General features: G+C 50.1%; 1 non-coding gene across 1 annotated transcript; it reads right to left on the bottom strand.

Moving 5' to 3' along the window:
• Nucleotides 1-13,364: 13,364 nt before the first annotated feature.
• Nucleotides 13,365-13,547, bottom strand: LOC140386103 (U2 spliceosomal RNA). Its single transcript, XR_011933573.1, has one exon. It is a non-coding gene; the product is annotated as a U2 spliceosomal RNA (small nuclear RNA).
• Between the last annotated feature and the right edge of the window lie 788 nt (nucleotides 13,548-14,335).

Below are 14,335 nucleotides of genomic sequence, written 5' to 3' on the forward strand. Positions count from 1 at the left end.
GTGCCGGGGTGGGTGATGAGAGGGCAAATGAGTTGGTCCACCTGGCCAGGTGCCAGCCTCCAACAGTTGGACCCATGCGGTCCATGCCACCTGGCTGGGGGGAGGAGGGGATATGGGCAATGATGCCATGTCGTCGTTCCCCTCCCCCCCACCAGGCCGTCATGTTTTCAGACCATCCAGCGATGTTGGCCGCCGTGGTGGCAGCCGCTCATGTCTATGTTGCCCTGGATGAGGAGGAGGAGGAGGAGCGTGCCAGAGAGGCGGCGCAGGCTGCCGCAGAGGGGCAGGCGGCAGCCGCCCAGGCTGGAGGGACACCTGACCGACAGGACGAGGAGAGGGAGGAGGACGTCGCGGCCCCACGGCAACGGAGGCACCCGAGGGCGCCCCGTGTGTACCGGCCCCGGCAGTCATACCAGGACCTCACGGACCGGGAATGCAGGAGGAGACTCCGGATGAGCCGGGAAACCGTGGCACACATCTGCCACCTGCTGGCACACCTGTCACCGCGTGGCACTGGCGGGGGACACCCTCTCCCCGTGTCCGTCAAGGTTACGGTGGCCCTGAACTTTTATGCAACGGGGTCATTCCAGGCACCGAGTGGGGACCTGTCCGGCATATCGCAGACATCGGTGCATCCGGGCAGTGACAGATGCCCTTTATGCCATGGCGCACCGCTACATCCGCTTCCCCGTGGACCGGGCCAGCCAAGATGCCCGGGCCGTGGGCTTCTCTGCCATTGCCGGGTTCCCCATGGTCCAGGGCGCGATCGATGGGATGCACGTCGCCGTGCGGCCACCTGCAGATAACAGGGCCGTGTTCACTAATAGGAAGGGGACCTATTCGATGAACGTACAGGTGGTCTGCGACCACCGCATGATGATCCTGCACGTCTGCGCCCGTCACCCAGGCAGTGTACACGACTCATTCGTGTTGTCGCGGTCATCCATCCCCGGCATGTACGAGGGACGCCATCCCCGGCTGAGGGGCTGGTTGCTGGGCGACAGGGGCTACCCATTGCGATCGTGGCTGATGACGCCTATACGGAGGCCACGCAATGAGGCGGAGAACCGCTACAATGATGCCCATGTAGCGACAAGGGGAGTGATCGAGAGGTGCTTTGGCGTGCTGAAGATGCGTTTCAGGTGCCTGGACCTCTCTGGGGGCGCCCTCCAGTATCGGTCAGATAGGGTCGGCCGCATCATTGTGGTGTGCTGCGTCCTGCACAACATAGCCCAGCAGAGGGGCGATGTGCCGCAGGCAGAGGAGGGCGGAGTGGAGGAGCAGCAGGAAGAGGCCCAGTCCTCCCCAGATGAGGGGGATGGGGGCAATGGTCAGGGCAGACGGGGTAGACACAGACGGGTGGCTGTACACCGTTACCGGCTGGCCCAGCGGGCACGGGACAGACTGATAGACGCCCGCTTCACTGACTAGATGGGCGTGGGAATCGGGTAGTATGGCCACAGACCGCACACCATGACAACAGCCGACCACCCACACCCCCCACCCATCCACCCACCCAGCACCCTCACCCCCCTCCCCAACCCCACACACCCCACCCGCATGCACACCACCCCCCCACTCCCAATTGCCGATCCACCGGCGGCACAACGGGCCGGGCTCACCCAGTTGCGGGTGGACGCGTGTCTATCGCAGGCCATGGAGAATGATGACAACCCGCCTCCGATGAGCTCCTGGCTCTACATCGTTGGACTATGTCTGACCCATGGCCACAGTACCACCATCCACCCGGACCATCCCTGCATGCGGCTGTGACACTGCAGCGCACGGTCCCGTCCTCTGCCCGGGGGATGTTGATGGCGGCCCAGGGGGAAGGGGGCAGACTCACCTGGGGCTGAGGTAAGACCACCCCTCACACACACACTTGCGCTCAACGTACATGACACCCCCGCACACTTTGGACAGAGCACAAAGGCAGCTTCGGTAGGTGTAACATTGACTTTAATAACCAAAGGAGTTCATGCACGTGCCCTAGCGCCTAAAACTCATCTGTGCCCTGCACCCGTGCCAACTTACTCAGTGTCTAATTGTTTGGCCTTACGGGCCCTTTGACTACGTCTACGTGGTTCCCTAGACGGTACAGCAGAACTGGAGGTGGACTCCTGTGATTCCTGCCCTCTGACACTGGATCCCTTTGGCGGCCGTTTCCTGGGGCGTCCTGGCCTAGCTGGGCCAGGCTGCGGCCCGGGCGACTGGGATGGCGAGCTGCCAGCCTGTCCTGCCCGTTGCCCACCCGATGCACCTGGGACGGAAGGGGGGGAGTCCGAGGTGTCGCGGTGTACCGGGACCTCCCCTACAGAGGGAGCCGGGACGGACCACACCACCTCCTCCTCCCTCGGGGTGCCCGATGGCCCCCAGGCCTCTACATGGGTGGGGGATGCGAACGGACTGGCCATCCGACGCGCCCCCGACATCTGGCGCTGCCAGTCCTGGAGGCCCGTGCTGGTATCGACAGGGGTCTGCAGGTTTGCAGCCATGGAGCCCAGGGGGTTGTCGAACCCTGTCTGCGACAGTGCGACGCCAGCTCGCACATGGCCACTGGCGCCGATGCCCTCAGCGATGGCCTGCTGAGACTGGGCCATGGCCTGCAGAGACTGGGCCATGGCCTGCAGAGACTGGGCTATGGCCTGCTGAGACTGGGCCATGGCCTGCTGAGACTGGGCCATGGCCTGCTGAGACTGGGCTATGGCGTGCTGAGACTGGGCTATGGCGTTGAGCGCCTCTGCCATCTGGCGCTGGCACTGGCTCATGGCCTCCTGTGAGAGGGCAGCCATTTCCTGGGCCACAGACGCCGCCTGCACGGAAGGCCCCAGGCCTCGCAAACCGTTCCCCATGTCTGACACCGTCGCACCCATTGCCTCCACCGCGGACGCCACCCGTGCGGTGTCAGCCTGGGTGGCACGCATGACCGGGACCACTCCCAGCTCCTGGACGCGGGTGGACTCCTCCACCTGCGACCGCAGCCGCCGCAAGCCACCCGTCACCCTATTCGCTCGTCTCCGTGTCGGTGGTTGCATCGGATCTATGTGTGGGTGTGGTAACTGCAGGAACCCGGGATCCATCTGGGCGGCAGATGTTCGCTTGGCCTGGGCTGCCCTCCGACCGCCCGGTCCCTCTGCTGCTCCTACCTCCACCTGCTGTACCGGGACGGCTGTGTTGTGCGCACCAGTGAGTGTACCAGACGCCTCATCACTAAAGTGCCCAACCGTGGTGAGTGTTTCTGCGATGGTGGAGGGTGTTGGTGACAGCAGTGGCGTTGTGTCGTGCTCTTCGTCCCACTCTGAGTCCATGGCACTTTGGGGTGGGGGTTCGTCTCCACCCATCCACTCTGAGTCACTGTCCGGTATTTCGTCTTCCCGGGTAGGGGTGTCCTGGGTAGTGCTGTCCCGGGTAGTGCTGTCCCGGGTAGTGCTGTCCCGGGTAGTGCTGTCCCGGGTAGGGGTGTCCTGGGTAGTGGTGTCCCGGGTAGGGGTGTCCTGGATAGTGGTGTCCTGGGTAGTGGTGTCCTGGCTCGGATGTGACGGGGGCCTGTGGCTGCCCCCCTCATCGCTGGGTGGTCGCTCCCGCACGTGACGGGGGTGTCGTCTCCCTGTTGCTCCAGGTCTCTCCGTCTCCCGTGGTCTCCGAGGGGCATCCTGCGGGCGTCGCATGCTGGAGGGTCCGGGTCTCTCCGTCTCCCGTGGTCTCCGAGGGGCATCCTGCGGGCGTCAGATGCTGGAGGGTTCGGGTCTCTCCGTCTCCCGTGGTCTCCGAGGGGCATCCTGCGGGCGTCGCATGCTGGAGGGTTCGGGTCTCTCCGTCTCCCGTGGTCTCCGAGGGGCATCCTGCGGGCGTCGCATGCTGGAGGGTGCGGGTCTCTCCGTCTCCCGTGGTCTCCGAGGGGCATCCTGCGGGCGTCGCATGCTGGAGGGTGCGGGTCTCTCCGTCTCCCGTGGTCTCCGAGGGGCATCCTGCGGGCGGTCTGCATCTGCGGGGATGGGTGCCTGGACGTTTGGTCCTGCGATACACAATGAAGCATGCATGGTTAGACATCAGGCAGTGATCAGGTGATACGGGAGAGGGGGATATAGGGGAGGGGGGATATGGGGACGGGCTGTTGGTGGCTCACTTGCTCGTGGGGCCCCGACCTCTGCATCAGCAACCTCCCGGTCCTCAGGTCCGCCAGCCAGTTCCAGGGCCCTTTCCTCGTGTACGGTCAGTGGCCTCTCATCAGCGGGCCCTCCTCCAGTCCTCACATGCTCCCTATTGTTGTGTGCGCGCTTCTCCTGGGGGGGGGGGGGGGGTGGTGGCAGGGGTAAAAGGCAACAGTGTTAGGCAGGTATATGAATGCACGCCATCGGTTGCGCGTGCATTGCAGAGGTTAAGGTTAGGGCTGGATTTTCTTGGGGATATGGGGGATATGGGGAGGGGGGATATGGGGGAGGGGGGATATGGGGGATATGGGGGAGGGGGGATATGGGGGATATGGGGGAGGGGGGAATATGGGGGATATGGTGGAGGGGGGATATGGGGGATATGGGGGAGGGGGGATATGGGGGAGGGAGGGATATGGGGGAGGGGGGATATGGGGGATATGGGGAGGGGGGATATGTGGGAGGGGGATATGGGGAGGGGGGGATATGGGGAATATGGGGGAGGGGGGATATGGGGGAGGGGGGAATATGGGGGATATGGGGGAGGGGGGATATGGGGGAGGGGGGATATGGGGGAGGGGGGAATATGGGGGATATGGGGAGGGGGGATATGGGGGATATGGGGGAGGGGGGATATGGGGGATATGGGGGAGGGGGGATATGGGGGAGGGGGGGATATGGGGGAGGGGGGATATGGGGGATATGGGGGAGGGGGGGATATGGGGGAGGGGGGGATATGGGGGAGGGGGGGATTTGGGGGAGAGGGGATATGGGGGATATGGGGGACGCTCACCCTGCCTGCTCTGACGAGGTCGTTCACCTTCTTGTGGCACTGGGTGCCTGTCCGTGGTGTTAGGGCCACAGCGGTGACGGCCTCTGCCACCTCCCTCCACAGACGCCGGCTGTGGCGTGGGGCAACTCTGCGGCCGTGCCCGGGATACAGGGCGTCCCTCCTCTGCTCCACCGCATCCAGGAGCGCCTCCACATCGCGTGACTCGAACCTCGGGGCTGAGCGACGGCCAGCCATCAAGTCGGGTGTTGCGGTCGGCTGTTCCGGTCGGGTGGGGGGGAGCTGCGCGGCCTTATGAGCCGTCACGCCGTGCAGCGCGTATGACGCTGCACGGCGTGAACCACTGCGCAAGCGCGGATCCCGTTACGTCGCTGCTAGCCCATTTCGGGCCGCAGACTATCGGCCCATTTTTATGACGTGACGCAAGTGGGATTTGCGCCGTTTTTTGCGCCGATCGGCGGAGTTTCCGCCGATAACGGAGAATTTCGCCCAGTGTTCGGGTCCCTAAATAAGATTGTAGGGGTTGAGGTTAAGCCTGTTATATTACGTGATCGTAATACATCTTTACTCTTTGCTTTACTCCCAGAATGGTCTGATGGTTAGATTTAAATGAAACTACCGATCTTCAATTTAAAGCAAGTAACATTTAATGAATAACAAAATAAATACTAATGAATTTGTTCACTCTACAGAACTATAACTTATGATAAAGTAAATCAGAAGAAGTATTTATTATGTTTAACTACACGCGCCAACAAAGCTATATCTCTCTAACACTCTGCTATCTCATCACTCTTGGATCGAAGAGAGGGAGGATCTTCCAAGTTCAGTTTATATACCTGAATCTAGTGCTGCCATCTAGTGGTTGTCTAACACTGTGATGCAGTTGTTAACCCTTCATGTACCAGCAGAGATGAAGATCATACATCCTCTTTTTTTTAAACTTATTTTCTGTGTATCAAAAAAAAATGTATAACTATATAACAATAAATTATGAGATGTATATCTGTACAAAGCAAAAATGAGTACTGACTATACACAATTGATATATTACAAGTTCAGTCTGTTTGGTTTCATTCGTCGTCTGGTCGATCTTCTGAGTTGACGAGGCGGTGAGGATGAAGTTTTCATTTGCTTGTCCATGTCATCATTGTTTCTGTTATGTGTCAAAGTGTCATGAAAAATTGATTCAGTCAACTTTAAATCAGGAAAAATTTGGTGGTGTAGTCAAATTTACTGTCGTGCACGCCTATTTCTGCGTAGAATGGTGCCTTCTGCTGATTTCACAATGTAGGAACGTGGAGCTTGTTTTGTGATTGTTACAGGAGCAGACCAACCTCCATCCGGAATTTTTATTCTTACAAGGTCACCTGGAGTGAGTGGTTCCAGTTGAGATGCATGCCTGTTATAATATGTCTGTTGTCAAGTACGTTGCTTTTCTATCTTCATTACCACTGGCAAGTGATCTGAATTCTGCTGTTGAATGGATAGTAAAGTAGTTCTGAGATCCCGATTCAGCAACATTTGAGCCAGTGAAAGTCCAGTAGATAGTGGTGTAGCTATAGGATAACAACGCAAGATGGATATCCGACGTCGAATCCAAATCTTTGCTGATTAACTGCTTGACAATGTGAACACCCTTCTCTACCTTGTCGTTGGACTGAGGGTAGTGAGGACTGGATGTCACATGCGTGAAGTTGTACTTCTTTGAGAACTCGGCCCATTCAATACTGTCAAAACATGGACCATTGTCCGACATGACAGTGTCAGGTATTCCATGCCTTGAAAATGTTTCCTTGCATGCTTTACTAACAGATTTTGAAGTCAAATCCGGAAGTTTCATTACCTCTGGGTAATTAGAGTAGTAATCAATAATTAAAACATAGTCACGACCAGTCAAATGAAATCGGTCAATTCCTACTTTGGCCCAAGGAGAAGTAACTAATTTATGTTTTTGCAGAGTCTCCTTGCATTGCGCAGGTTGGTGTTTTTGACAGGTTTCACAAGTGATAACCATATCAGTTATGTCTCTATTAATTCCCGGCCAGTAGGCTGCCTGCCTTGCCAATGTTTACAGTTCTCGATCCCAAGGTGCCCCTTATGAATCTGATCAAGTATCATAGAACAAAGACATTGTGGAATTGCAATTCGATCGAGTCTCAATAGTAGTCCATCTACGATCATTAGATCTGCCTGAACGTTTCCGTACTGAGGACATTGCCCTTTCGGCCACCTATTTTGAAGATGGAGAATGACCCTTTGTAGTGTAGCGTCCTTCTTTGTTCCAATTCTGATTAGATTCAACTTCTGATCTGATGCAGGTAGATTTTCTGCACAGAGCTGCACCTGAGCTTCGACATCACGTATGAATTCAAATGGTTGACTGACAGATGTAATAGAGCGAGATAGAGCATACGCTATAATTAAATCTTTTCCTGGTGTATAGATTAGGTTAAAATCATACCGGCGTAGTTTCGTCATGATCATTTGGAGTCTTGGCGTCATGTCATTGAGATCCTTGTCGATAATGTGGACCAACGGTCTGTGATCCATCTCAACTGTGAAAGTGGGAAGCCCAAAGACATAATCATGGAATTTGAATATTCCTGTCGATAGACCTAGACATTCCTTCTCAATTTGGGCGTATGTGCATACCGTCACTGTCATTGCTCTTGAAACATATGCTACAGGAACTCAATTTGAATTGCCATCTCTTTATAAGAGTACTGCGCCTATCCCATCCTGACTTGCATCAGTGGATATCTTGGTTTCTCTTTTATTATGAAAGAAAGCTAGTATTGGTGCAGTCATAAGTTGAACTTTCAAGTCTTGCCACTCTTTCAGATGGCCCTCTGTCCATTCAAAAGGTGTAGACTTCTTTAATATGTGTCTTAAAACTGTTGTTCTTGTGGACAAGTTGGAGATGAACTTGCCTAGAAAGTTGACAAAGCCTAAAAATCTGAGTACATCCTTATTGTCTTCAGGAACCTTCATGTTCTGAATAGCTGCAATGTTTTCATCATCAGGTTGCACACCATGCTGAGATATGGGCCGGGATTCTCTGAGCCTCCGTGCCGAAATGGCGCTTGGCACGAGGGCGGAAAATGGGGCCTCAGACCCGTGATCGGGTCCGACGCCGGGACGCAATTCTCCGGCGACCGGAGAATCGGTGGCAGTTGTGCGCGCGTGCTGTCATTGCGGCGCCAGTTGGGGGCCGTTGAAAGAGGCCCCTGTTGCGATTCTCCGCGGTCAACCGGCCGAGTTCCCGCCGGTGTGGTTCACGTCTGCTTCCACCCAGCAGGAGCTCAGCGTCACGGCTGTGGTGGCCGTCTTGGTGGGCCAGCAGTGCTGGGCCGCATACGGCAGCTGGAGCAACGTGGAGCACTCCGGTGCTGTTCTGGCCCCCTGTGGGCCATGGAATTGCTGGGTCAAGAGGCCCGTTTATGCCGGTGTGAAACACTCCGGTGTTTACACCAGCGTCAACACTTAGCTGCGTTTTTGGAGAATCCCCTCCATAGTATCTCCTAAAGATTTAAGTGATGACTTTCCAAAAGTACATTTAGATTGATTGAGTTTGAGGCCATATTTGTTGATGCGCTGAAATACTTGCTTAGTCGCTCAATGTGCTCTTCTTTTATTTTAGACCAAATTATGATGTCATCAACGTATACCCTTACACCTTCTATGCCTTCCATCATTTGTTCCATGATCCTGTGGAATATCTCAGATGCAGATATTTGTTTTTTAAATTTAGAGTACCCAATTCATTTTTTCCAATTAATGGGGAATTGAATGTGTCCAATCCACCTATCCTGCACATCTTTGGTTGTGGGGGCGAAACCCACGCAAACACGGGGAGAATGTGCAAACTCCACATGGACAGTGACCCAGAGCTGGGATCGAAACTGGGACCTCGGCGCCGTGAGGCAGCAGTGTCAGATGCAGATATGATACCGAAAGGCATATGATTGAAACAAAATCTTCCAAAGGGCGTGTTATATGTGCAGAGCTGTCTGCTCGAGTCGTTGAGTTGCATTTGCCAAAATTCCTGTGACACATCTAACTTCGTAACGATGCGTGCATTTGCCATCTCATTGGTGATGTCCTCACATTTTGGTATGGGATAATGTTCCCTCCTTATGTTCTTATTGAGATCCTTGGGATCAACGCAAGGTGCGAAGATCACCAGACTTTTTTTTACTCAAACCAATGAACTGACCCAGTCAGTCGGTTTAGTGACTCATGATATTATCCCTTGGTTCTGAAGTCGGTCTAGTTCTTGCTTCAACCTTTCTCGCAAAGGAGCAGGAATTCTCCTAGGCGGATGTACCAATGGCTTAGCATCCTTCCTGAATAGGATTTTGTATTGGAATGGTAGTGTACCCATGCCTCTGAAACCATCAAGGTATTGATTCAAGATGCACTGGATATCATCATCCAATATTGGTGTCGATGCAGTCGCTGTATAAGTATGCTGCATTAGATGCAATTCTTTACATGCTTGTGCACCTAGAAGGGAAGATTTGTCATTCTGGACAATCTCAAATCTTAAGATCTTTTCAATTTGTTTATTGGAGACTTTTAAATGGCATGACCCTATTGAAGAAATCATGTTGCCGTTATAGTCCTTCAGTCTGCAGGCTGCTGGAAGTATCTCAAGTGCATTTTGAAGCTTGTTGAGATTGTGCCTTGAGAGCAGGTTAGCTGAAGCGCCAGTGTCCAATTTAAACAGAATTGGGCAGTTATTTACTTGTACGACTGTGTTCCATTCAGTATTAAAATCTAGTGAATTGATTTGTTTTGGATTGTTTGTTGCTTTACTGGATTCTTCACACTTCTGTATTGTACCAACAAAGGTACATCAGTGAGTAATTGTCAGTATTGGATGAAAAATTCTCTATTTCTTCTTTGTCTTTTGATTCAACTCTATGAACGTTAATCTGCCCGTAGTTTTGTTTAGCAAGTTTAAATGCGAGTGAAGATCTGCACTGTACAGCAAGATTATTTCATGTACCACATTTAGAGCATTGTTTTCTATTTGCTGGGCATTTCCTCTTTAAGTGGGAGGTTCCACATCTAGAACACATCATGACATTGACGTCGTGACGCATGACACATCTTCATGCATGCGCAGATTGTCTTTCGTCCGTGTCGCATTTTTTCACGAAGTGCGCATGGGGCAGGGCTTGAGTGAGCGCGTGCGCAAGATGGCTGCCGTTCGAAACGTGCTTCTTCATCGATTGCAACACCATTTTTACACATTCAACCTCGTGGTGGATTTTCATGCCTTTTTCACGGATGTAATACTCCTGGTATTCTTACTTTGCTGACATGCTAGGCATTTTTCAATTGCTATTTCTAACGTTAAATCTTGTTGTCTCAAATGTCTTTCTCTGGGGGTGCTCATCATTTATCCCAAGTACAATTTGGTCACGAATTAAAGAACCATGCAGTACTGCAAAGTTACAGGATTGAGCTAGAAGTTTTAAGTCTGTCACAAAGCTAGTAAACGATTCCTCTGTTTTTTGTAGTCGCTTATGGAAAATTATGCGTTCCAATGTCTCATTTGTTTGGATCTTACAGTGGTCGTCGAATTTACTTAAAATAACATCAAATTTAGCTTTGTCCTGACCAGCAGAGTACTGAAAGGAGTTATATATTTCGATTGCATGCTGTCCTGCCATTGATAAGAGCAATGCAATTTTTCGAGCATCAGTTGCGTTAGTTAAATCTGTAGCTTCCAGATATATTTGAAATTGCTATTTAAAACGTTTCCAATTTGCATTCAAATTACCAGTAATCTTGAGGTAAAGTGGAGCTTGTGCGTGGTCCATCAAGGTGGTTGTCTTCAAAGGATTTGTTTGCTGCGATGCTTCTCCACTCGAATAGCTGCTACAGATTTCTTCTTTTTCTGATCTAGCTAAATCACTGTAGCTAGTTTTCTGAAGCCAAAACCTGGTACCATGTTATATTACGTGATCGTAATACGTCGTTACTCTTTGCTTTGTTCCCTGAATGGTCTGATGGTTAGATTTCAATGAAACTACTCATCTTCAATTTAAAGCAAATAACATTTAATGAATAACGAATATAAATACTCATGAGTTTGTTCGCTCCACAGAACTATAACTTATGGTAAAGTAAGTCAGAAGAAGTATTTATTATGTTTCACTTCACGTGCCAACTAAGCTATATCTCTCTAACACTCTGCTATCTCATCACTCCTGGATCGAAGAGAGGGAGGATCTTCTAGGTTCAGTTTATATACCTGAATCTGGTGCTCCATCTAGTGGTTGTCTAACACTATGATGCAGTTGTTAACCTTTCATATACCATCAGTTATATAGATCACTACAAAGCCGGACCCAATGGTGACAATCTTTGGGGTGACGGAGCTGCTGGAGGGAAAGGGGCCTCTCTGATTGCCCGGTGACGGATACTTTTGAATTGGAGGTCAGCTACGTCACCGTGGGTTGCGGCATGGCTGTGAGAAAATCAAGTTTGCATTAAGGGAGGGCTTTGAGATACGGTGGATGCCATTCATAGCTATATATGAGGAGCTGTTTGTCATGGAGTGGAGGGGGGATTAAAAGGGGAAAAATGTACAAATTGTATACTTTGATTGGATGTTAAGCTTGTGCTATTTTGTTGAATGTGTTTGGAATAAAATATCCTTTAAGAAAACGTTTCCCAAGAGTGAGCAAATAAGCAGGAGAGCGCCAAGCGCGTGATATCCGTGGGGGGACAAACTTTTCTTTAAGAGGCTTAAGATTCCATACGAAATCTAACTCCGTTTTTCTCTCCATGACTGACACTTTGCCACTTTTTTTAGTAAGATTCCGCCCTATCTCATTTTAAATGTAATTCTCTTTCAATTTCTCACCTCACTGTCACTGACTTCTGGGATACTCATCTTTGAATGTCAGCATTTCTCCAGCGTCTTATCCAAGCGACCATTTTCTCTATGTGAGGATAGGCAGTATTTACAGACGATTCTGTTTTTGAAAAAACATTAAACTAAGCCCAATCCTGTCCCCATCTGCAGTCTACCCACAAGCACTTTCCAGCAGGGGTCACTGGATAACTTGCAATTGTGATTTTTTAAAAATCTCTTTCCTTAATCAAAGGTTCTAAGATTAATTCTACCCATTCTTTTCCCATTCCATTTACCAACCGCACCTCCACCCTTCCCATGCTCAGCTGGCCAAACCTCATTTTAATCGTACCAATTTTTGTTTTGAGGAAATATAAAATGAGTAATTAGGTCTGTTTTAAAACTGCAATAATCTTGCCGCCAGGAATTATGTTGTGAAGTGCACCACTACATTCTGTTAGATATTAAGCAATTAGCCTTGCTCTTAGCTATGTAAATTTGATTTTCACGGTGAATGCTTAACACTACATTGGATCATGCAGCTAATACAATATTGCTATCAAAATGAGTGTTATTGTACAAGTACCAACACATTTAGAATAACACAATACTGATATGCGGTCTTTAGTTACTTCCTTGTGTTACTTCAATGTATTCTTCCCACTGAGTGACTCTTTTATTTCACAAATAGAACTTGAATTTGCACCCTGTGACACAGGGTGAAATAGTGCAGGTATATATAAGCTGATTACCTCTGCTAAACCGCTTGATTATTTGACTCTCTGGCAGAACTGTATTTGGGTTGGATGTCTTTAGAATCAATTGTGCAGTGAAGCAAATATTCCGGTATAAGGCCCTGCAGCAATTTAACATTTTATTAGAAAGCCACTCTATCTTGAAATCTCCACAAGGTGGTTAGAATGCCAGTGCTATGTGGTCACCATATGTATCATTTCTGAGTGAGGGCACAAGAATCTACCAAGAGTATCAGAGTAATTTTATAAATTTCTACTGTAAGTGAGGAGTCTCCCTTGTCACCATTTATGATTTCTTTCTATGAACCCTCCTGTATCCTACTAAAAAAAAATCCCAGAGCGTCTTCAACAGACAAACATTTTGTGCAGTCACCACTTATTTCACAATCTGGACTGTTGGTTGACCAGACTTTCCTTCAGCAGCAAGAACTTTGAAAATCAGCCCTTTTCTTCACTAGGCTTATTTTCAAGCACCCTCCCCAATACTTGTTACTTGCAATGAACAGCACAGGTTCTGAAAATTCAGTGGGTATTATGTTTTCCCTAAGAGGAATGTAAGATAGATAAGATAGTAAGCTAGGCAGAATTTTCTTAAAACTTAATGATTCACTTCTTGTCCAATGTGCTCTAGCTCTTAATATTCAATAGCTTATTTTCAATATTAAAGATATCAGCACTGGTTAATGAACGCAAGTACAGTTGTCTGATTTTCTCATTGGGATACATTGTCCACTGAGCCTGCCCCTATGAAATGGGCGAAGAAGATCAATCACTTTGTGGACTTCCAGCTGCATTTTTCATGCAACTATTTTGATATCGTTCAGAAGTAAAATACTGTGGATGTCAGAAATCTGAAATAGAAACAAAAAGTGCTGGAAATACTCAGGAGGCCTGGCAGCATCTGTGGAATTGGAAAATATTAACTTTTCAAGTCAAATATACTACACTTGATCTTAGCCAAAAGGCCAAGAAGCGATATTTCAAGTCAAATATGACTTCTTTTTAAGTTTGATGTGGAGATGCCGGTGTTGGACTGGGGTGAGCACAGTAAGAGGTTTTACAACACCAGGTTAAAGTCCAACAGGTTTGTTTCGATGTCACTAGCTTTCGGAGCGCTGCTCCTTCCTCAGGTGAATGAAGAGGTATGTTCCAGAAACATATATATAGACAGATTCAAAGATGCCAGACAATGCTTGGAATGCGAGCATTAGCAGGTGATTAAATCTTTACAGATCCAGAGATGGGGTAACCCCAGGTTAAAGAGGTGTGAATTGTGTCAAGCCAGGACAGTTGGTAGGATTTCGCAGGCCAGATGGTGGGGGATGAATGTAATGCGACATGAATCCCAGGTCCTGGTTGAGGCCGCACTCATGTGTGCGGAACTTGGCTATAAATTTCTGCTCGGCGATTCTGCGTTGTCGCGCGTCCTGAAGGCCGCCTTGGAGAACGCTTACCCAGAGATCAGAGGCTGACTGCCCTTGACTGCTGAAGTTTGTTTTTAAGTTTGTTCCTGGAATGCTGGCTAGGCCAGCACATGCCCATCCAAGTTGCCCTTGAGAAGGTGGTGGTGAGCTGTCTTCTTGGACCACTGCAGTTTACATGGTACACACACAGTGCTTTGGGAGGGAGTTCCAGGATTTTAACCCAGTGAAGGAATTGCAATATCGTTCCAAGTCAGGATGGCGTGCAACTTGCAGGTGCTGTTGTTCCCATGTGTCTGCTGCCCTGTGCACAGATATATTAAGATAACCATTTTGTCATCTCC

The sequence above is a fragment of the Scyliorhinus torazame genome, chromosome 11, assembly GCF_047496885.1.
Source record: "Scyliorhinus torazame isolate Kashiwa2021f chromosome 11, sScyTor2.1, whole genome shotgun sequence".
Taxonomy (NCBI): Eukaryota; Metazoa; Chordata; class Chondrichthyes; order Carcharhiniformes; family Scyliorhinidae; genus Scyliorhinus; species Scyliorhinus torazame.